Source organism: Pinus tabuliformis, chromosome 6 (genome assembly GCF_031772625.1).
Source record: "Pinus tabuliformis cultivar Carrire ecotype Pingquan chromosome 6, CPIR1, whole genome shotgun sequence".
NCBI classification, from domain to species: domain Eukaryota; kingdom Viridiplantae; phylum Streptophyta; class Pinopsida; order Pinales; family Pinaceae; genus Pinus; species Pinus tabuliformis.
The window spans coordinates 1,483,806,055-1,483,828,181 of record NC_142292.1 but is presented as its reverse complement, the minus strand read 5'-3'; the positions used below and the strand labels follow the sequence as shown (position 1 = coordinate 1,483,828,181).

Sequence of the window (22,127 nt, the reverse complement as noted above, 5' to 3'; positions counted from 1 at the left end):
CAGTTTCTTAGGATGTCCAAAGGTTGATATGGTAGCATATGACATGTCAAGTTGTAGAGATCCCTGGAGTTTAGCACCCCAAGATCTAGACAACACCATACCATACTTAGGTGGTATATCAGCAACAACTATGTCCATAAGTATGGTCTTAGCAGATTACTACACAAGGGAAACACCCAGATCTTTTATAAGTACTAGGCATTTAACTTGGCTTGAATCAAAGGAAAATAGGTTCTTGTAAGGTCTAGTGATATCCAAGTTTAGCTTCTCCATAACAGACTTAGGCATAAGATTGTGTGAAGCTCCAGAGTCTAGCATGGGATTATGTAGGATTTTATCGTGGATGTTAAGGCTAATGTAGAAGGGTGGTATCCCTCCTTCCACTGGCTTTCCACTAACATCGGGTTCGAATATTTACTCAGGTTGATCATCAAATAGGTTCACAGAGTCTTCATTCTCACAAAAATTTAAAGATTTACTTATTTGAGATCTGTAAGTTTCATGTTTAACCAATTATGTCAGAGGCACTGAGATTTTGAGTTTGGCCACCTTTGCTCCCAAATTGAAAGGCAGAGGGGATTTGTCTATTTGAACATTTGAAATTTTAGCACCAAGGTTCTGAGTAGTCTTTTCTTCTTTTTCATTGTTTGGAGTGTTTTTAATTGGATTTTCTAATATGATTTTTGGAGGTTGTTCCACTGTTCCCTTGAGGGGGACTAAAGTGGAAGGTTGCTCATTAGAAGGTTGGTCATCAGTTACATCTTCAATAGTGGGACTGGGAGGGTTTTGATGTGATCTAGAAAGGATTTGTAGGGTTTTTGTAACTTGAGGATTCTGATTTGCAGCTTTTACTTTCTTAGGCTGATTAGGTACTGCTTTTTTATTCTGGTCTAGAACATCAGTGTTCTTTTTGCTTCTTAAATTGTACTATTTATGCACTTCGAAAATAGCATAGTCATACCCTTGCTTATAGTCAAAAGATTCTCCAGTTTGGGTCTGTAACTGTTGAAGCATGTATAATTCCTGATCATCCTAAGTCAGAAAGACTGTTTCTTCATCATCTAATCCCATTAGGTTGATTTGGGTGTCTATCTCAGGGTCTTCTTGGTGGGAAGTTTCAGCATAATTTTCTTGGAAAGGTGGTCTAATGTTCTGATCAGGCCCATTTTTACCATCTTTTTGGTTCTGGTTCTTCCTAAAGTTTGGATTCCTTACTGGATTCACTTGTTGCTTATCCCAATGAGGTTTCCTTTCAATGAATACTATCCTATCCATCAACCGTTCCATTCCTTTAGCTAAATCATCCATTTTTTTTATCAAAGGGTGAAGTTTCATCTTTCAAGGGTGTTCTTCTCTCGTTTCTAACCCTAGCCCTTTTGGATAGCAGATTAGCTTCTACACTAATTGCTACACTTTGCATATCTTCAAGTGTAGGGGGATTCCTTTCTCTAAGTTGAAAAGCCATATCTGTGTCAAATCTGTCTAGAAACTTAATCAGGGCTAAGCCAGGTGGAGGCCTAAGGTCAAGTGGGATTGCATTATATACATTGTTAAACCTAGTACAGTAGTCCTGAACAGTTTCGTTTGGTCCCCTTTTAAGGTTTTCATATTCAAAAAGAATTTGAAGGGGGTTCTTTTTCTTCTCCCACCTATTTAAAAATTGTTGGTAAAGAACTTCTAAACTATCTATACTCTAAGGAGGCAAATATCTAAACCATGTTCTCACTTCTCCAGCTAGAGTTTGGACAAAGATTCTCATTTGGACATCTCCTATGTCAATTTCATGTAGTTCAAAATAATCTGTCATTTTCTTTGTGTGTTGTTGTGCTGTGTAAGTTCCAGTGCCATCGAATAAGGTAATTTTACTTTGATAATCTGCTGGTAAGGCACCTTGAGGAGCAGGCATCACGAGGGGGGCATATCTAAGTTCCATAGCTCTAAGTTGGACAGGATTAAAAACAGGAGTTCGGGTAACAGGAGAATTTGGGACAACAAGAGGAGTTGGGGTAATAGGGGTAATGGGTATTTGAAGGGTAGTGATAGGCTGATGGGGGAGTGAAGGTATGAATGGAGATGAGGGATGATCTTCAGAGGTGTGAGGAAAGGATGGTGAGCTGAAAGAGGTTGAAGTTGTTTCAGAAAGTTCAAGGATTCTATCAATGGTAAGGGATGACTGAGGGGAGTTCAGAAGGTACTGATCAATTGACAAGTTTGCTCGTTGGACTTCAAGTTCTACTGTAAATTCTGGATCTAGAACTGTGTCCTCAAGTTCACTCTCAGACTTGGTTCTAAATAGGGAATTATCAAAATACTCGTCAAAAGGGAGGCCTTCTAGGAACAACACTCAGCAGGGCATGAATTGGATCTGAATAAAGGTCTTGTGTTTACTAAACTTTCTTGTTTCCTGATTATTCTCGGAATAAGGTTGGGATTTTCAAATACAGGGGGAGGATTTGGATCAGGGTTGGCCCTGGTATAGTGAGTTCTCCCTGAAGCCAGATTTCAAGCTTTTTCTAATTATTTTTCTTTTTTATGAATTTTTGAAATAACTTCTAATAACCCTTTAAGAGGCTTAAAAATAAAAATTTGAATTTCTCAAAGGTTTATTAAGACTGAAGGTTTTGAAGTCCCCAGTATGGTCACCACTATGTTATCACTCAGATTTTTTCCTTAGAAGTTACCAAAGAAGGATTAGTCCGAGGTAACCACAAACCTAATATTTTAGACTCAGGTTCTAGCCAACCTAAGTCCATAGAGGGCTCTCTCTTTATAATTTAACTTTGTTTTGAATAAGATTTAAGGCTAGTTCTTAGTGTTCATGATTGTTTTGTTTTGATTGGGTGGTGGAACTAAGGAAATAGATGGGAAGAGAAAGTATTCAGACCATTGGGCTGTGGAGTCAATCAAGAGTGGCTGAACTAGATCTGATCAATCACTAACGTAAGAGTTCAGAGGGCAAGCTAGCACAACAAAAGCAAATCTGCAGGTTCAAATGGATGAAGTAGTCCTAACCAGGGCAAAGGGCAATGAAGAATCCTTTACTATGGACCAAAGGAGGGGTAAACTATGGAAGTAAGGGAGCAATTAAGAATTCCCAGACCAAGACAGTTTAGTAAAAAAATATAAAAAGCAAAAAGTTAAAACAGAGAGCATTTAAGCTATTCTGATGATATCATTCCTTGTTTGCTTTTAAGATTTCGTAAGAGACACATATGAATATTTATAATATGAAGAGAAAAAAATATTTAAACATGAAGATATAATACTTATTTGTTCCAACTGTGCACAAGAATCCAGTGAAATGTACTCAGCTTTATTTCATATCCAACAAAACTAGTCCAGTCTTGAGTACAATAGCTCCTTGGCTCAAAATAAAATGTCTACAAAAATGTATTTTAATCCATACTAATTACTTCAATTTGTGAAGTATTTATACAAAAAAATGATACAAAATATCTCATAACAATATGATAATTATTCTAGGAAACCGAAAATATCTTCAACACGAAGATAGAGACAGATGGAGAACTGTCTTCTTGCTGTCCCTTTTATTGTGACTATGCTGGCTATTGTAATTCAGATTTGGCTCTTTTAGTTGCCTTGTAGTTGTGTGCTGGAATCACTTTCTATCTGATACCTATTGATACTCTTTACTTGTTCTTCTTTGACTCTGTCTTACCTGTCTTACCTGCCAGCCATGTTTTACCATGTAGATTTACTATAATAACTTTATAGTAAATATGTAAGTTTTCTCCACCATTCACTGTCAGGTAACTTCATTCTTATCATCTTTCTATATATTTTGTCAGCTTCTGTATACTTAGAAAAAAATTTCCTACTGGTAAACAAGTGCTTTACCTCATGCTCTATGTAAAACAGATTTTCAAGACCATCATATAGTACCTTCCCAGTGGGCAAAGATTTCACCCCTGAAGTACTAGCTTGGTTTTTGGCCAGCTTGTTTAATCTTTCAATATAATCCTCTTGAGTCATTAGCTTGTCATTTATTACCAGAGGACTGGGAAGTCCTTTTTCTCTTAAGATGCCATACTTTGTCATAAAACTATCAATGTCTGCTTGGATGCTTTGACACCTTTTCTCCAGATTTAGCATCAGGTTCCTTTTGGTGAGAACCTTCTTTATTTCAATGATGGTTGTTGTTCTATCATCAATTTCTAGTTCATCAAGTTGGTACCTGTTTCTGCTGTTCAAAAATGTGATCAATAGGTTGGTTGCTTCAGGCATATCCCCCAATTCTTCTCTTGTCTTGTGGACTGCTTCTGTAGCCACTTTTACTAGTTCAATTTGTTCAAAAATAACTTGAATAGAAGGCCAAACATCATTGATGGAATCAATGATGTTGGCCCAAAGAATTTCTTTCATGTCTCCCAGTGGCTCTTGCAATGTCAAGTCCTTTTCAAGGACTTTTATTCTTTCTACCATTCTTTGGTTCTTCTGAACTTCTTCCTTTTGTTGTATCTGGGCAAGTTTACAGTTAGTCTCCAAATTTGACACTTTTTCTCTGAGTTTCTTAAGTTCAATGGCCTGGATGTTCATTTCCTCCATGGACTTTACCATTTCAGCTGTTTATTCTGTGGAAGTACCTACGCTTGTAGATGCCCCTATGCTTGCTGATGTACCTATTACTAGAAAAGCTATAGCTGGTGGAACTATGGGTGCTAAGGAAGTAGCCAATGTGGAGGGTACTGCTGTAGAGATTGTAGGGATTACAGTCTAAGGAGTGGTGGCCAACTCACTCTGCTTAGACTGTATCAAGTTATCCAGCTCCTTTTCTGTCTCTTTTAATTGTTCATTCAGCTTGAGGACTAAGTCCATAAGCTCTTCCTCCTTCTGTGTTTCCAACACTTCAGCTGTCTGAGGATGATGTAGAGGAGGAATTTTAAGTTGCTTCTTCAGTGCAGCTATGTCATCATTTTTCTTCTTGATAAGCTTTTCTGCAGCTTTCACATCCTTGGGATCATGTCCCAGTTCTATGACCAAGTCCTCTAAGGACTTTATTTTGGTGTCCTTGGCCTGTGAAGAGGCCTTCTCCAACTGGAATTGTGCTGATATATTATTCAGTGAATTCTAGAGTTGGTGGGCTACAATTGCCTTGCTGGTCAAGGTGGAGTAAACCATTTCCCCAGTCTGCTTGTGTAACTCAATTTGGTCAATAGGATGGATATCCTTTGCCAATACTTCAAAGTCTGTTTTCAGATAATCTGCCATTGATCTGGGTTGTTGTGTAGTTGGTTTCAAAAACTCATCTGCATCTTACCTTCCTTTATGTCAAAGGCTGACATTAGCCTTGTTTGATTTGTTGGAGCCATTTTCAAGTAGTGTGCATAACTTTGGGCTTTTAATCTTTCATTTCTTGCCTTTATTTCTTTGTATTTCTCTTTGATATCTTGGCTCTAGCCAGTAGGAGCCCAGAAGGAGGATAATTCCACACTCTGTTGCCTTTCTAGCATTTGAGCCTGTGAGGTGGAAGGTTCTTGTGTACCTCCTGAAGGTGTGGTCTGCCTGCTTTCTATTCTTTCTGCACCTGTAGTTCCTGTTGTCTCCTCAGTATACTCTTGTTTTGAAAATGGGTTCAACCTTTGCCTTTTGACATGAGTTTGGGCAACAGGTCTACTAGGAGGAGTGGCCTCCTCTCTATCTCTTTTAAGGTTCCTCTCCTCATTTAGAAGAGTCTGCAAAATAGGAGGATTGCTCATGATTTGTTTTGGTAAAGCAAGTTCTTATGAAATCTCAGGTTGTTTTGATTCCTCTGGCTACTCTGATGGCCCTGGTTGTTATGATGGCCCTTCTTCTGCTGTTTGCCCACTATGTTCCTGTGATTGCCTTTGAGATTGAGACTCTCCCGGAACCTGTACAAATGAATCCTCATCAAGTCTTCTATCTAAGTCAATCAATACATTATTGACAGTAATTTCTTTGCTATCCAGGTCTACCAAACTGTTTTCCACCCATTCAAGCTGATTAGCATACTATTCAATTTCAAGGATTCTATGGTAGATGTAAGGAGATAATTTATTCTTCTGCCTTCTATTGCAAATGAAGTCTAAAGGGTCATAATTCTAGATAAAAATTTGTTTCAGTCTCAACCTTTGGGGGATTTCCTCTGCTTCCTTTCCTGCTTCTCTACTATTACATATAAATGGGCCAAGCTGATCTTTTATCCTAAGTTGAGCTTTCTTCTTGGCTTTCACAAAATTCACCTCATTTGAATTGATCATTTTCCTGTAGTACTCCAGAGCAAACAATCTCATATGGAGGTATCTGGGCAGTTTATAGGGAGCCAGCTCACATCCATAAATTCTGATTTCAGTGTGGTTTTGGTACAAGTACCAATCCCCCACTCTATATTGTTTTGATAACTGAAGGATCCTTCTGATGTCTACATTTATTCTAGGGGGAGGGCTTCCTAGTAGCATAGTTGTCACTGGGTACACAAAGAGATTTATGAAATCAGTATAAGAATATTGGGAGTCAAATGGATGGATTAATGAAGTCCAAAATATCACTAATCTGGGGTTGCCTATGGTATTAAGCTTTTGGAGGGTGATCGGAAATCTATCAGCTTGATAATACAAGAACAAATGATATAGAACTGAAGAATATTTAAACACTCTTTCATTATCCAACCTCATTAATTTATCATGCATTTTATCAACAATGAACTCAGCATAGTCAAACATCATGGCTGGTGGTTTCCAAGGAGAGTAGATGGACATAAAGGCAATAATGATTTCATCAACAAATTCACTTGTAGTATAGCCTAGCACACTGGATATCATGTCTATGATGTCTCGACCAAGGTCAGAGAATATAGTCCATAGGTAAGGGGGAGAGTCCTTTGGGGTGTATTTTTCATCTCTGATGAAGGCTTGGTATAGCTGAGCAAGTTTGTTTGAGGTGAGTGTAGGGTATCTGTTCAGCAAATCTCCAATAGAAAGAGGAGTCAGGCTTTGGCTTGGTTGTAATTGCAACATTTCATTTATGGACTCAGCAATGATGGTAAATAATACAGACTGGTCAAGGGTTCTCACTGCCCTTTGGCTAGGATCATAGTTCATGTGGCAGTAATGTACAATCTCTGGGAAGATGTGAACTTTGGGGAATTGGTACTTGGGTAATCCTAATTCCCAAAGTCCAATGTAGTTTGCATGGTTTAGGTACTAGTCTTTGTACCTATAGAATAGTTTCAAAGGGGATTCTTGGACAAAAGTATCTTTAATCTGGAAATATTTGTCTGCTAGTGGGAGATGATCTAAATCCCTGTGAGGAGTAGAAATGGGCATGACATTCAATGCAATTGGGGCATCCATCCTTGGTTCTTGTGGATTCAAGGACGAGGATGAAGGGTTTTCAGTGAATTTTGGGAAAAACTAGTCTAATTCAGGTATTTTGGAGTCACCAAGCAATTTTCTTACTAAATTACTTAGGAATTGGAAGCAATTTAGTCCAGGTTGTGGAACAAAACAAGGTTTTTCAATGAATTGGGATAAATACCTAGTTTCGACTTTTGGACTGAGTAATGGCGACTATGCACTATTTGCAGGAAGTGCATGGGTCTGCAAGGTGGTCTGGAGTTCAGCAGCTTTGGTAAATTGGCAGTTGGACGTAGGTTGACGGTTGCACGTACTCTGGTGCTTGCATGGAGGTCAGAGTGCTCTTTTTCACAATAAAACAAAAAACAATGCATTTTTTGGTTTTATTTGTAAAGTCAATAATTTTGGCGAGTACACTGTGAAAATGACACTTGGCATTTAAGTGGGAAGTGTGACAGTTTGTCATTTAGCAGGAGGCGGTAAGCGGGATCATATCACAACACTTTTGGGATAAAGTGTTTTTGGGGGGAGGCCACCCAATGCCATTCATTGGGTGCCGCGTAGTGGCGGGGTGAACAGTGAAACCACTCACATTAGGCGGGTAAAGGTCGGCCTTTGGAGGCCGCTCGATATGAGTGTCGACCATTGGATCTGAAGGGGTCAGATCGCACAGTGATTGGGGCGATGATTTGATTTGAGGTTAATGGAGGGGCCCGACGGGGTTTTAATGCACGGAGGGATTAATTAATTTGCAGATTAGGGAGGCTTAATGACGTCGGGAGGGATTTTATTGGCGAGAATAGATTTTTAATTAATCACTGATTGATTAATTAATTTCATTATTCGGCGGTGGGTCATGGTTATTAATTAGTCGTTGATCGACTTAATTAATCCCATTAATTAGTTTATTAATAAGTTTATGTTTCAAACTTTGGGGTGGGATATTATTAACATATGGGTTTTTAATAAAACATACGGGAAAGGGGAATTTTTTGGGATCTAATAAATAATGTTAGAAGTCAATATGAAATGAAAGATGAAAAAAAAGTGCGCTAAGTATAATGTATGTTTAATTTATTTTCTTTTCACATTAAACATTATAACTTAAGCTAAATGTGTATTTGTGGATTTTTATGAAAAATGGGTTTTGCTTGGGGGTATTACTTTTCCTAGGCAAATAGTGATTTTACCTTAGAAAAAGGGATTTTTTAGGGGGAAATGAATGAATTGAGGGGGGTGAATGTTGGTGATGGGGCTTTTAGTACTTAGACCCTATAAGTTATTGGGCCGAGGGTCTAGTCCCTCCAGAAGTCAGAGAAATTCTTTGAGCCCCTTTAACTTAAGGTTTTAGGTACTTTTGACTTTGCTTATGGGAAATTAGTAAAATCAAAGGTAAAATGAATGGGGAAATTAATCACTTGACTTTGTGTAAATGTCCAATTATCATCCATGCTTTAGAAACTTGTTGAGGAAAGTAAATGATATGATTTTATCTAATCATTCATCATAATTCTGCAACCATTCAACTACTTACCCATCTACTCATCCTACCATTTTTTCTACTCTTTATTAGGGTGCACTTAAGCTGGCAAACCCTTATCAAAACATTTTTCTTTTCTTTTACAATAAAAATCTATCTAGGTCTATCCTTATTACATCCAAGGGCTTAGATTAAACTGTTGAGCTCCTTTTATTTACTCTACCTATCTACTTATCTGCCAAGATTAAACAGTTTGGTCATATTTTATTTCTCTATCTAAAACATGAAATTCAAAATATGGAATAACCAAGATTAAACTGTTTGATTACCATGGATTGCACATAATCATTATTATGCAGAAAAGTAAATAGGAGTGGCATTTGGGCTTGCACACTTTCATGGTCTTTTTCTTTTTCCTTGGGGTTCATTTTTCACTTTTTTGACCTTTTTTACTCTTTTTGTCCTTTGATTTTCTTTTGGGACATACCCTCTTTACATTTTTTAATTTTTTTGATTTTTTGAATATGGAAAACATTTACAGAAAGAAAAGGTATGTACATATTACATATTTGACTTTAACCTTTCAAAAATTATGACACATATTGGTATAGGAACATAACACTGGGTATGACTGAAGTCTGAAATAGATGTGAAGTTATAAGTTATTATTTTCATATATATATACATTGGTTCACCTTGGTGAAGGCATGTATACACACCATTTCAACTCTTCCAAGTAGCGTATGCAAAAGAAAAGCCCGTTGTTCAGAGATGACTAATCTATCTGATCAGTGTTGTTGTTTTACTGCAGTTTGTCAATGATGTCTTCATTAGATCTGAAAGTAGAACTGAATGTATAAGGAGATTGAGTCTAATTGATAGATTGATTAAGTGAGAAGGGTGATCTTTGTCGTTGTCTTTTTAGAACTCTATAATTTGACAGTAGATCTTCAGAACGTTACTGGTTGGTACAATTTTGATTCAGAGGTTTTTATGATTCAGTATTTTTGGAGGTATACGCAGGTTTGGTTTAAGGAAGTAGCGTATACATGCAGGTTCCATTCACTAAAGTAGCATATACATTCTGACATATGATTTTTGAGGTTGTAGTTGGTTCTAGATGATGATGCAGGTTTTCTGGGTTCAACACAGTGTTCTGGTGATAGTGATCTAACTATTCAGATTGATTGATTGTTGGTAGATGATGTTATTGCAGTGGTGATTGTTTTTGAGCTTCAATGTTATTGATGGGTCAATTATGAAAATTTGATGAAACGTGACCTTCATATTTTGTTGTTATGTACTAGGAGTATCCAGTCTGAAAATTTATGAAATGTGGTCCTTGGAGAAAGAGTGAAGGCAGTACCCTTTTGTAGGCTGGCACCTACATACTGGTAAACATATCAGCGAGCACAAGAGCTAGGGGGTTGGAGCTCCCTTCCAGTAGAAGCTGGAAAACAAGAGAAGGTTGTAGCCTTCAGTAGGTAGATGCCTATGTACTGGAAAAGTCTACACCAGTACAAAATTTGTAAACATTTTTTATTATAAAAAGATTGAAGACTGAGAAGACATCAGCGGTGGTTTTTTCCCACATTAGGTTTCCACCTGAAAATTCTTGGTTTTCATGTGTGCTACTTATGTGTGTTGATTTATTCTGTTATTACTGCATCTATTTACTATTGAATGCATCACACTCTAATTAAAGACTATGAATTAGTTGTTTATTACATATACGTTGGTTTCATTCTTTATAGTCATGGACATATGCTGGTTGGTTTCAGTAAAGTAGTGTATACTATTTGAAAAGGAAAATCATAATTGTGAAAGTTAAAATACTGATTCACCCCCCCCCCCTTGTCAGCATTTTTCCCAACAGTTGGTATCATAGAAGGTCCTTCATAAGAAGATTGATTTCTTGAAGGGAGATCTCTCAAGATGAAAAATCATGAAGGCATGGGATCTATCAGACCACCAATGTTCAACGAAAATAAATTAGCATATTGGAAGATACGAACCAGAGCCTATCTTTAACCACTTGGAGCTGATGTTTGGGCAATTATGGAAGGAGGATATCAATATCCAACAACAGTCCCCACAGATCTAGCAGAAGTTAATATAATAATATTACTATTTAATTAATACAATAATATTACTATTAATAATAATTTAATATAAATTTGGTATTAATATAATAATATTGCTATTGATAATATTACAAAAATATAAATAAAAACAATTAAAATAAATAAATAAATAAAAATAAAATAAAATAAAATTTACGCTAGGCTAATATTATTAATAATATCAATTTGAAATTAATATAATAATATTACTATTAACCTGAAGTTAATTTAATAATATTACTATTAACTTAAAGTTAATACAATAAATTAATAAAGGGATTTGAAACGTTGACAGAAAAATGGTTCGTACTGTGGATTCTTCGGTAACTAAGTCAAAAAATAATAATAATAATTTTAAAAAATTAATATTGCTAAATTAATTAATTAATTAATTAATTATTTAATAAATAAAATAAGATAAAATTTAGTCTATTATTAGATTAATAATATTTATTTGAGAAGTTAATAATTGTGATAATAAGATGAAAAATTGTAATATTATTTGATTATTTTAACTAACCTTGACCCTTTCCCCTAGGCCCTGATCTAATCTAGCTGTTAAGAGTCTTTTTAACCGTTTCCCGGTCAAATATAGCCGTTGGAGGACCTGCATGCACTATTTAACTGATCGCTAGGATTTGTTCCTCAACTTGTCCTAACGATGAACCACACTAGTTGGTTCAAAACGCGTCGACAAATGATTCTCTATATGATTTTGCCGAAATTATTCTCACAATCAAAGTATGGATCACAGAAGTCTAAACTCTTTAATGCCAAATCCGTCAATGCGTTATTGGGAACTCTATCAGAATATAATTCGTCAAAGTCATGCAGCTCAACATAGCCAAAGCAATATGGGACAAAAGAATTCAAAGCTACAAATGAGACTCCCAAGTAAAATGTGCTAAGCTCCAAACTCTCAAAATTCAGTATGAAACTCTCAAGATGCATAGTGATGGAAGAATTGCTAGTTACTTTTTATGAGTAGATGAGATTGTAAATTGTATGAAGAATCTGGGTGAAGAAATAAAGGAGGCTATTTTAGTAGAGAAAATTTTGATATCTTTGTCCTCTAAATTTGAGTCAAAAGTATTTTCCATAGAAGAGAAGCAAGATCTTCAATCTATTACTTTTGTTCAACTTCATGGAATTTTAACTACCTTTGAAATGAGGAAAGGAGGCCCGTCAAATATTAGAGAAGCCACTTTCAAAGCTTCAGCAAAGGGAAAAGAAAAGGAATATGTCAAGGAATCAGGATATATTTCAGAAGAAGATGAGGTAAACTTTGTAAAGAAGCTTCAACGTGGTTCCGGAAGATTCAGAGGTAAGCTTCCATTCAAATGTTTTTCTTGTGGTAGACTTGGCCATTATGTTGCTAAATGTCCTCATAACAATAATCATGAAAAGGGAAAGGATTCTGCAAAAGGTAATAGAAAATGGTTTGTTAATAGAAGAAGTTATTATACTCATGAAGATAGTGATGGCTTGTCTAATAGCGATGAAGATGAATCTGAACAAGATTTTAAACTACTCATGGCTTATGAAAATGATGATTTTATGGATGCCTTAGAAGAGGAAGATGATTTTCTTGAAGAAATCACTAAAGTTAAAATCTGTTTGGAAATAATATGGTCATAGACACTTTGACACATCAACTCATTGAAAGAGAAAAGCACAATGAAAAATTAGAATGTGAAGTAGTAGGTCTAAGAAAAGAACTTGAGAAGACAAAATATCTTAATCTTAGATTTGCTAAAGGATCAAAAACCTTAGATGAAATCATCAAGGTTCAACATTCTCCACTTATAAACACTGGTCTTGTATACACTGGAGAAACATCGTAACCACAAAAGCCTTCAGTCAGAACGAGAAGCTATCTTGATGCAGTAAAAACCAATGAACAATGCGTCAATCTTCAGAAAAAACCTAAAGGTACTCCCTAGGTAAATCATGCTCATTTTACTCCGAGGGTGAACATCAATAGAAGGACCAATCAAAAGGTGAACAACAACAAAAGATTTTATGATCACATAAACTTTTTCTTTAATGGAAAATGTTTCTCGTGCCATAAATTTGGTCATAAAGCTACTCAATGTGTTTCTTACAAGACTATCATGACTAGAGAAGAAAGAAAACAAAGGAACATGATAGGAATGAAGACAAGCTCTTATAATAACTTTTCTCTTCTTGAAAATGAAATGGAATGTTCATTTTGCAATAACTTTGGTCACAAAGTATTTGAATGCAGGAGAAAATTTCGGCCAACAATTCAAAAGGAACAAGCACCATCAAATTCCAAGGTATGGAAAAGGAAGGAATTTTAGTTAGAAAGATGCATCATAGCTCTATCTACAGAAGGACAAGAAAAACAGTGGTACTTTGATAGCATATTCTCTAAAACCATGACAGGTGATAAAGATAAAACTCCTTCCTTACAAAGCTTTAGAAAAGAAAAAGAATGTCTCTTTTGGAAATGATACACCCATTGTCATTAAGGGTAAGGGTTTTGTTTATTTAAAATAAAAGGTTAAAGTTGGAAGTGTTATGTATGTTGATGTTTTAAATCATAAATTGTTGAGTGTTAGTCAAATGTGTGATAAAGGAAATGAATTTGTATTTCTATCAAAAGTATGTGTGGTTCATGAGCTTGAAACAGGAAAGACCATAATCAAAGGTACAAGAATTCCTAACGATATATATATATATATATATATATATATATATATATATATATATATATATATATATATATCTAAAAGGAGGTCAAGAACAATGATATCTAAGAAAAACATAAGAGAACTGGTTATGGAACAGAATATTGGGGCATCTAAGTTTTTCTCAAATAAGAGAAGCATGTAAGCTCAAGGTGGTTCATGATCTTCCAGATATCATCCTCCCATAAAATACCATCTGCAAACCATGTCAATTCGGTAAGCAAACCAAAGTTCATTTCAATGTCAAAGAAGGATCAGCAAGTAAGCCTCTTGAACTCATTCATACTGATTTGTGTGGGCCAACGAGGAAAAAGTCACCGCGTGGAGAAGAATACTTCCTTTTATTCATTGATGATTTTTCTAGAATGTGTTGGATTGGTTTACTAAAGCATAAAGATAAAGCATTTGAAAAGTTTAAAGCCTTCAAAGATTTAGTTGAAAATGAATTAGATTTAAACATCAAATGTCTCAGATCTAATCGAGGAGGAGAATTCATATCATATGGTTTTTTTGAATTTTGTGAACAACATGGAATAAAAAGATAGTTCTTTGTTTCCAGAACTCCTCAACAAAATGGCATTGTGGAAAGAATGAATAGAATAGTTCAACAAATGGCTTGAGCTATGCTTGATGATTCTAGAACTCTTGCCACCTTTTAGGGTGAAGCTACACATACTGTTGTAAATATTCTCAACAAAGCTCATGTTCGGGTAAATAGTGATCAAAGTCCATATGAAATTTGGTATGGTAAGCCTCATATTGTAAAATACTTCATATTTTTTGGAAGTAAATGTTTCATCAAAAGGATTCATGAAAAACTTAATAAGTTTGAACCCATAGCGGACGAAGGAATACTTCTTGGTTATTCATCTAGAAGTAAACGATACAAATGTTATAATAAGAGACTTCAAAAAATTATTGAATGCAATGATGTTGTAATCGATGAAGCATGTAGAAATCCAGAACAGGTAAAATCAACAAAGGAAGATGACAATGAGGAAGACAGTGAATTATTTCCCGTATCAAATCAAAATGATATAGAGAAAGAAACCAATGAAGCATCAGAAGAAGATACAACTGACAAGGAAAAGGCTCCATCCAGGTATGTTTAAAAGAATGATCCTGAATCTCAAATTCTAGGAGAAAAAGGGTCTGGAGTACAAACAAGAAGAACTCTTGCAGGAACTTCCAGTAATCTAGCATTACTATCCTCCATAGAACCACAGAATGTTAATGAAGTTAGTAAAGATGAATGTTTGGTTAAGGCCATGGATGAAGAACTTGACCAAATTAAAAAGAATGATACTTGGGAATTAGTTCCTGGACCTCATGATAAAAATGTTATAGGAACAAAATATATATTCAAGAATAAGTTGAATGGAAATGGAGAGGTTATTAGAAACAAAGCAAAACTTTTTTGTAAAGGGTATGCTCAACAAGAAGGTATAGACTTTGAAGAAACATTTGCACCGGTTGCCAGAGTTGAAGCCATAAGAATGTTTCTTTCTCTTTCAAGTTTTCGAAAATTCAAAGTGTATCAAATGGATGTAAAATATGAATTTCTCAATGGAGATTTAGAAGAATAAGTTTATATTGAACAACATTCTAGGAAATGATGCAAATCTTGTATGCAAGCTCAAAAAGGATGTATATGGACTGAAACAAGCTCCAAGGGCCTGGTATTATTGTCTTGACAAATATCTACAACAATAAGGTTTCACAAAAGGATCTGCAGACAACAACTTATACACAAAGATTGAGAATGATAAACTGCTAATTATTGTTGTTTATGTTGATGATATCATCTTAGGTAGCAATGAAGAGTATATGAGTTAGAACTTTGCTTCTGTTATGCAGCAAGAATTTGAAATGTCTTTACTTGGTGAACTAACTTATTTTCTTGGTCTGCAAGTACAACAAACAAAACATGGAACTTTTCTTTCACAAACTAAATATCTCAAGCAGATTCTGAAGAAGTACAGAATGGAAGATTCTAACCGAGTATGTACTCTAATGGTAATAGGATGTAGTCTCAGTTCTAATGATGAATCATCTACATTGAATCAACCAACATATAGATATATGATTGGAAGACTACTTTATCTAACAAGTACCAGACCAAATATCATGCATGCAGTAGGAATTGTTGGAAGGTTCCAAGCCAATCCTAAGGAATCACATCTTCAGGCTGTAAAATGAATATTCAAATATCTACAAGGAACTCAAGACTCTGGTCTATGGTATCCTAAAGATATAGATCTCACTCCTCATCCATATACAAATGTGGATTGGGCAGGAAATATTGATGATTGAAAAATCAATAGTGGAGGTTCATTCTATATGGGATCACGATTAGTGTCTTGGTTCAACAAGAAAAAAAGTTTGATTTCCTTCCCTACAGCTGAAGTGAAATATGTGGCTGCTGCATATTGTTGCACACAACTACTTTGGATGATTCAAACATTGCAAGATATTAAAATCACATGTTCTCCACCCATCTCCATTCTATGTGATAATACAAGTGCCATTAGTATTTCGAAAAATCCAGTCATGCACTCCAAGACCAAGCACATACCCATTAAGTACCATTTTCTACGAGAACAAGTGCTTGAACAAAAGGTTAAATTGGAGTATGTTCCCTTCAAAGAATAGGTTGCTGATATATTTACCAAACCGCTTCCCAGAGAAGCATTTGAATATCTCAGACAAAAGTTGGGAGTAGTTTCTGCATCATCCTACTGTTAAATCCAGTTTTCAAAGGAATGTTTCCTATACGCGGGTTTCATGAAGCAGAGTCACGTATATACGTGAGTTTCTGTCGCTGCAAGAGCATATATTTTTTTCTGATAGAAAAACAGTGGGCCAGACTCAAAATTAGTTTCTGACATGGGTGTTCATTGTTATTTATTTGATTGATGAAGATGCCTTGATGAATGATTTGTTGACAATGCATAGGTAGCACAGGTTCAAGGGGAGCATTAGCCTTCAAAAACATTATGCATTGTTGGCATCATGGTTGCTGAATTCAACTATGGTTTCAGATATTCATATCATTTGTTGTAAAGGTCATGTAAAGACCTATGGTGTAATAATATGTCTTTTTCTATCATAGTCTATTAATGAGTCATTTTGGACATATGATGTAATTTGTACCCCCACTATGCATGGGAAGGATGATGTAATAATTGCAATTTTTCAGTCATGTATGAACATTTGGTATATCCCCACTTGGTTGGGTGATTGATGTATGTATGAGTCATTGGTGATAGGAAAGTCATACTCACATAGTTGAGTTATAGATTCATGTTATTTTTTTTGAAAATCATCTCTGCAAACTCTGCATGTACTTAGGGGGAGCATGGACAACATAGTGTATCTCAAAGGGGGAAGAATATCTTGGTCCTCCCTTTTCCCCTGGTGTCAAAGGGGGGGAGTATCTTGGTGTTTCTTGATATATCTAACAGGTTCTAGACCTAGTTTCCATCAAGTCCAAAGGGGGAGATTGTTGGCATTATGGTACGGGTGTTGTCCTTGATGGCAACCCACTCATAGGTCAGTTCAGATTTGATAAAGGGAAACTCACATTGTAACAGGTCAATTCAGAGGTAACAGGGTAATGGTACAGAAGAACAGGATGATGGGACAAAGGACTACAGATCAGAATCAAGCAATTGAAGAAAAATAATTTTTTAAGTTATTTTAAGTTGTATACGTAGGTTCACCTAGTCGAAGTAGTGTATACAAGCGGGTTCACAGAACAAAAAGAGCGTATACGTATGCACACACTTTCACAAGAGGAAAAGCACGTATGGGATAGAAAATTAAGGAAAATTAAGGTGAAATAATACCAAGGGTCCATACCATGGTATTAGCCCACAATATTGAGCAGAATAGCGGTTACTTGATCATGTCCAAGAATACCACAGGCTCTAAGTGTTTTTTTGGTCCGAGGTATTGAAAAAGGCTAAAAATATATAAGGAAGAGAATATCAAAGGGCTAGGTGTGCAAGTAAAAGGTTTTTTCATGAATACTTCTATCTGAATCATATTTTATGTTGTAAGGGCTATGGTTATGATATGATCTAAAATATCTTATGCACCTTTGGATACAATGTTGGATCAAGATCATGAAACCTAGAATGACTTATCATTATACGTTCTGATAATTGTTGGGATAAATCTGAATTCTAACACATGTTTTATCCTATAAATGTTATGATGTGGGTATGACTGAAGTCTGGAATAGTTGTGAAGTTATAAGTTATTGTTTGCAGATCTATACGCTAGTTTGCCTTGGTGAAGGCATGTATACATGCTAATTTGACTCTTCCAAGTAGCGTATGCAAAAGAAAAACCTATTGTTTGGAGATGACTAATCTATCTGATCAATGTTGTTGTTTTACTACTATATGTAAATGATGTCTTCATTAGATCTGAAATTAGAACTGAATGTATAAGGAGATTGAGTCTGATTGATTGATTGATTAAGTGAGAAGGGTGATCTTTGCTGCTGTCTATTTAGAACTCTATAATTTGACAATAGATCTTTAGAATGTTACTAGTTGGTACAGTTTTGATTTAGAAGTTTTTATGATTCAGTATTTTTGGAGGTATACGCAGGTTTGGTTAAAGGAAGTAGTGTATACATGCAAGTTAGCTTCACTGAAGTAGCATATACATTCTGACATATGATTTTTGAGGTTGCATTTGGTTTGGATGATGATGCAGGTTTTCTGGGTTCAACACAGTGTTCTGGTGACAGTGATCTAACTATTCAGATTGACTACTTGTTGGTAGATGTAGTTATTGAAATGGTGATTGTTTTTGGGCTTCAATGTTAGTGATGGGTCAAGTATGAAAATTTGATGAAACATGGCCTTCATATTGTGTTGTTATGTACCAAGAGTATCCAGTCTGAAAATTTATGAAACGTGGTCCCTAGAGAAAGAGTGAAGGTAGTAGCCTTTTGTAGGCTAGCACCTACGTACTGGTAAACATATCAGTGAGTACAAGAGCTAGGTGTTTGGAGCTCCCTTCCAATAGAAGCTAGAAAATGAGACAAGGTTGTAGCGTTCAGCAAGTAGATGCCTGCATACTAGAATCTCCACCACTAAAAAAATTGTTAACATTTTTTTTATTATAAGAAGATTGAAGACTAAGACGACATCGGCGTTGGTTTTTTCCCACATTGGGTTTCCACCTGAAAAATCTTGGTTTTCATGTGTGCTTCTTATGTGTGTTGATTTATTATGTTCTTACTGCATTTGTTTACTATTAAATGCATCACACTCTAATTAAAGACTATGAATTAATTGTTTATTACATATACGCTGGTTTCATTCTTTATATTCATGAACATATGTTGGTTGGTTTCAGTAAAGTAGCATATACTGTTTGAAAAGGAAAATCATAATTGTGAAAGCTAAAATATTGATTCACCCCCCCCAGCATTTTTCCCAACAATAATAGACTGGAGAAAATAATTCAATGAAAAATGACCTGAAGAAAATGGCATAAAACAGTAAGCAACTAAAAGATATCTCATGAACAAGGCACTGCTTCTAACCATACATTTAAAGAGATTTTCCCAAGAAATTCAAGGTATCTTAAGCAATTTAAGTGGTTGTGTTACCTTTCAAGAGAGGCTTGAACTCAGGTAATTTCCAACCCTTTGAAGTATGCTTATTATATATTTCTTTCTTTCATGATTTCTCAGACACATTCATCTCTTTCATTGTTCTTTATTTTCTTATTCGTGTATTTCCTTAACCATATGAAATTAAATTTGGTTACATGTTAACTTTAAGAGTGTATGGTATCTCATTAAATGCTAACATGTCATATCTAACATCTTTGCAGAAGGTTAGAAATCCATTTCCCATTGTCTTTTAAATTATTTATAACTTTCAAATATCATTACTTCCTTTCCATAGAAGGAATTTAATTTTAATTGTCATAGTGTATTCATATATACAGTTTTTTGTCAACATAAAGGATCCTAAAATTGCGTAAATTATTATTTATAAATGTAGTTGATAGCGTGAAATAATAGGAAGCTTCTGGGTGAAAATACATAATGAAAGTGATATGAGAAGTGCAGCTATGTTTTCCTAATATTTCAAGTGTGATTCAAGAAGACATAATTAGTTTTAGCTATTTTTCTTGGGACAAAGGAAAATATTGAGTAATTTTATTAGAGGGATAACAAAATTACATGGCAGAATACCATGACTAGTATCTCCATAATCCATCCCTGCTGGATCAAAGTCTGAAGAGAATGAGAGGTTGAAGTCTAAACAATGGTTGGTTGATTGTGAAATCAATATGGAGCCAAAAAATAAAAAGGTGCATGAATCTATTGTTGTTCTAGGGGCTATAATGTGTCTCTATTGGTAGCTATAACCAAGAAACATCGATACCACAATACAACAAAAACATCAACATAAACCACACATTTTCTCTTTGTAGCATTCAAAAACATTATTTAAGTTCTTCATGGTATAAACTCAACTCAAACACAGTTAGAATCCTAAAGCCAAGATTGAGGAAAATAAAATAAAATAAATTGTTGGGATTCTTTGATCCCCCAAGTGTCTTCTTTCAACTCCAAGACACTCTTGAATAGATTATCAACTTACCTGTTATTTTCCTTGTATACATGAGTGAAAGTGATGTGAATAAAAAAATATTGCAATTTATTGATGTCTTGAAACAGGGGTTTTAACAAGAATTTTCTTAGCTCAACGTTACCTTTCATTCATTGGATCACGAGGAGGGAATCCCCGTGGACTTGTAATTTAGAAATTCCTTTTTCAAGAGAAAGTAGTAGAACTAGTGTAGGGGCAGTGAGTTCACTATGGTTGTTTGAAGATTGTCCAGTACCATATTTGAAGTTGAGGAAGTGATTTTGTGTGAGGTAGATTAAGCTCCCTACTCCTCTTAAAGGTGGATCTTTTTAGGAGGATCCATCAAAAAATGACCATGGAATTTGAGTGTCTATGTTCATATAAGAGGTATGAGCATGATGAGGGGTGGAGGAGGATTAGGGAAAATTTATTAATATATTCAAACTTTGGGAATTTCATTTGAAGGGTAGAGTGTCCTTGTTCTCACTTTTTTCATTTATTGCTAGCTAGACTCCCTAGGCCAAGGTGATAGGCAAGATTTTTTAAACTTTTGTTGTGTTGTCTTTATGCCAATTCCTTAGAGAAACTTCAAATGAGTCCCCTTACCATTTGAATTTCAAGCTTGTAAGTCATTCAATTTCATTCCAGACCTGCTTAGTGTATGGCTAGGAGAGGATGAAATTAATGTTTATTTCCAGATCAGATTCACATAAGCTACATCTTCTAGGGCCCTTGTAGCTTCTTTTTTGAAGAAGATCCTAGTTTAAGTCTCTATTGTTAAGAAGAAGACACATAAAAGTTATAGCTTTTTCAAGGGATTTGTATTTCCAGAGTCCTTTCCACCATTGGTACAATGTCCAATCAAAGCCTTCTATGGCCAAAAATTTGAATCTATGTCTAGGTTCATGACCTCTCGAGGGGCTTATCAACCAACAGAGTTCATCCTCCTCTTAATTAATGGAAACAAAACACTTATTAGGATAGTATGTATAGGGCTTTATAGATGTAGCATATTCCTCTTTGAGATCTAAGACTCTTTGATAAAGCCATTGTTGTTGTCTAGAGTTCAATGCTTGACCCATTGCAATATGATGGAGGGTGTAGAATCCTTTTGATTTGAGATCATGAGTGAGGGGGATGGTAAATCTATGTTGATATTTTCTTCCAATCCATGGGTCACAACAAAGTTGGACCTTATCCCTATTCCCAGCCCTTCAAATTAGTGAATTCCCAGTTAAAAAGAAAGAAATGATGGTGGCTTTCCAAATGATAGAATATTTTTGGAATTTTTTAATTTTAGTATTGAAACCAGTCTTTGTTGAATAGGGGTATGAGATACTTATCTTTTATGATTTGTGCCCAAAATGATTTTCCCTAGATAAGTCTTCGAATTTTCTTGGTTTTGAAGGCTTTGGAGAAAATAAACAGGTTTTCAAGGCCATAAATCCCTTGGATCTTAGGGATGGCTAGGTTTCTCTAGGAGGCCAATTATATTCACTTCTTCTCCTAGATTCCTATCTAATAAAACAGTAGTAGAGCTGGAATATTTTGTCGATGATCCCTTTCAGTGTCCAAGCAAGAGACGTCTAGTCAACTGGGATGGCCTGAACGACTAATTTTACAAGAATTAGGTAGGTATTGTGTGGAAACCATATCTTGCAGTGAGAATTTAGTTCTTTTTTTATCTTGGCTATGTGACATTGATGGTATCCTTTAGATACAATCTAGAATTTATGTGGAAACCCAAATACTTAAATATGACTTCGAAGGCAGAGGTCATGAAAGATAAAATACGATTTATATAGTGATTTTTGGGTTTAGACAAATCCTAGCTAATAACTAAAGACTTT

General features: G+C 35.3%; 1 pseudogene; it reads left to right on the top strand.

Annotated features, from left to right (window-relative positions):
• Window positions 1–7,296: 7,296 nt before the first annotated feature.
• The window catches only part of LOC149264237 (myosin-12-like), a 29,576-nt pseudogene continuing 14,745 nt past the window's right edge, over window positions 7,297–22,127 (top strand).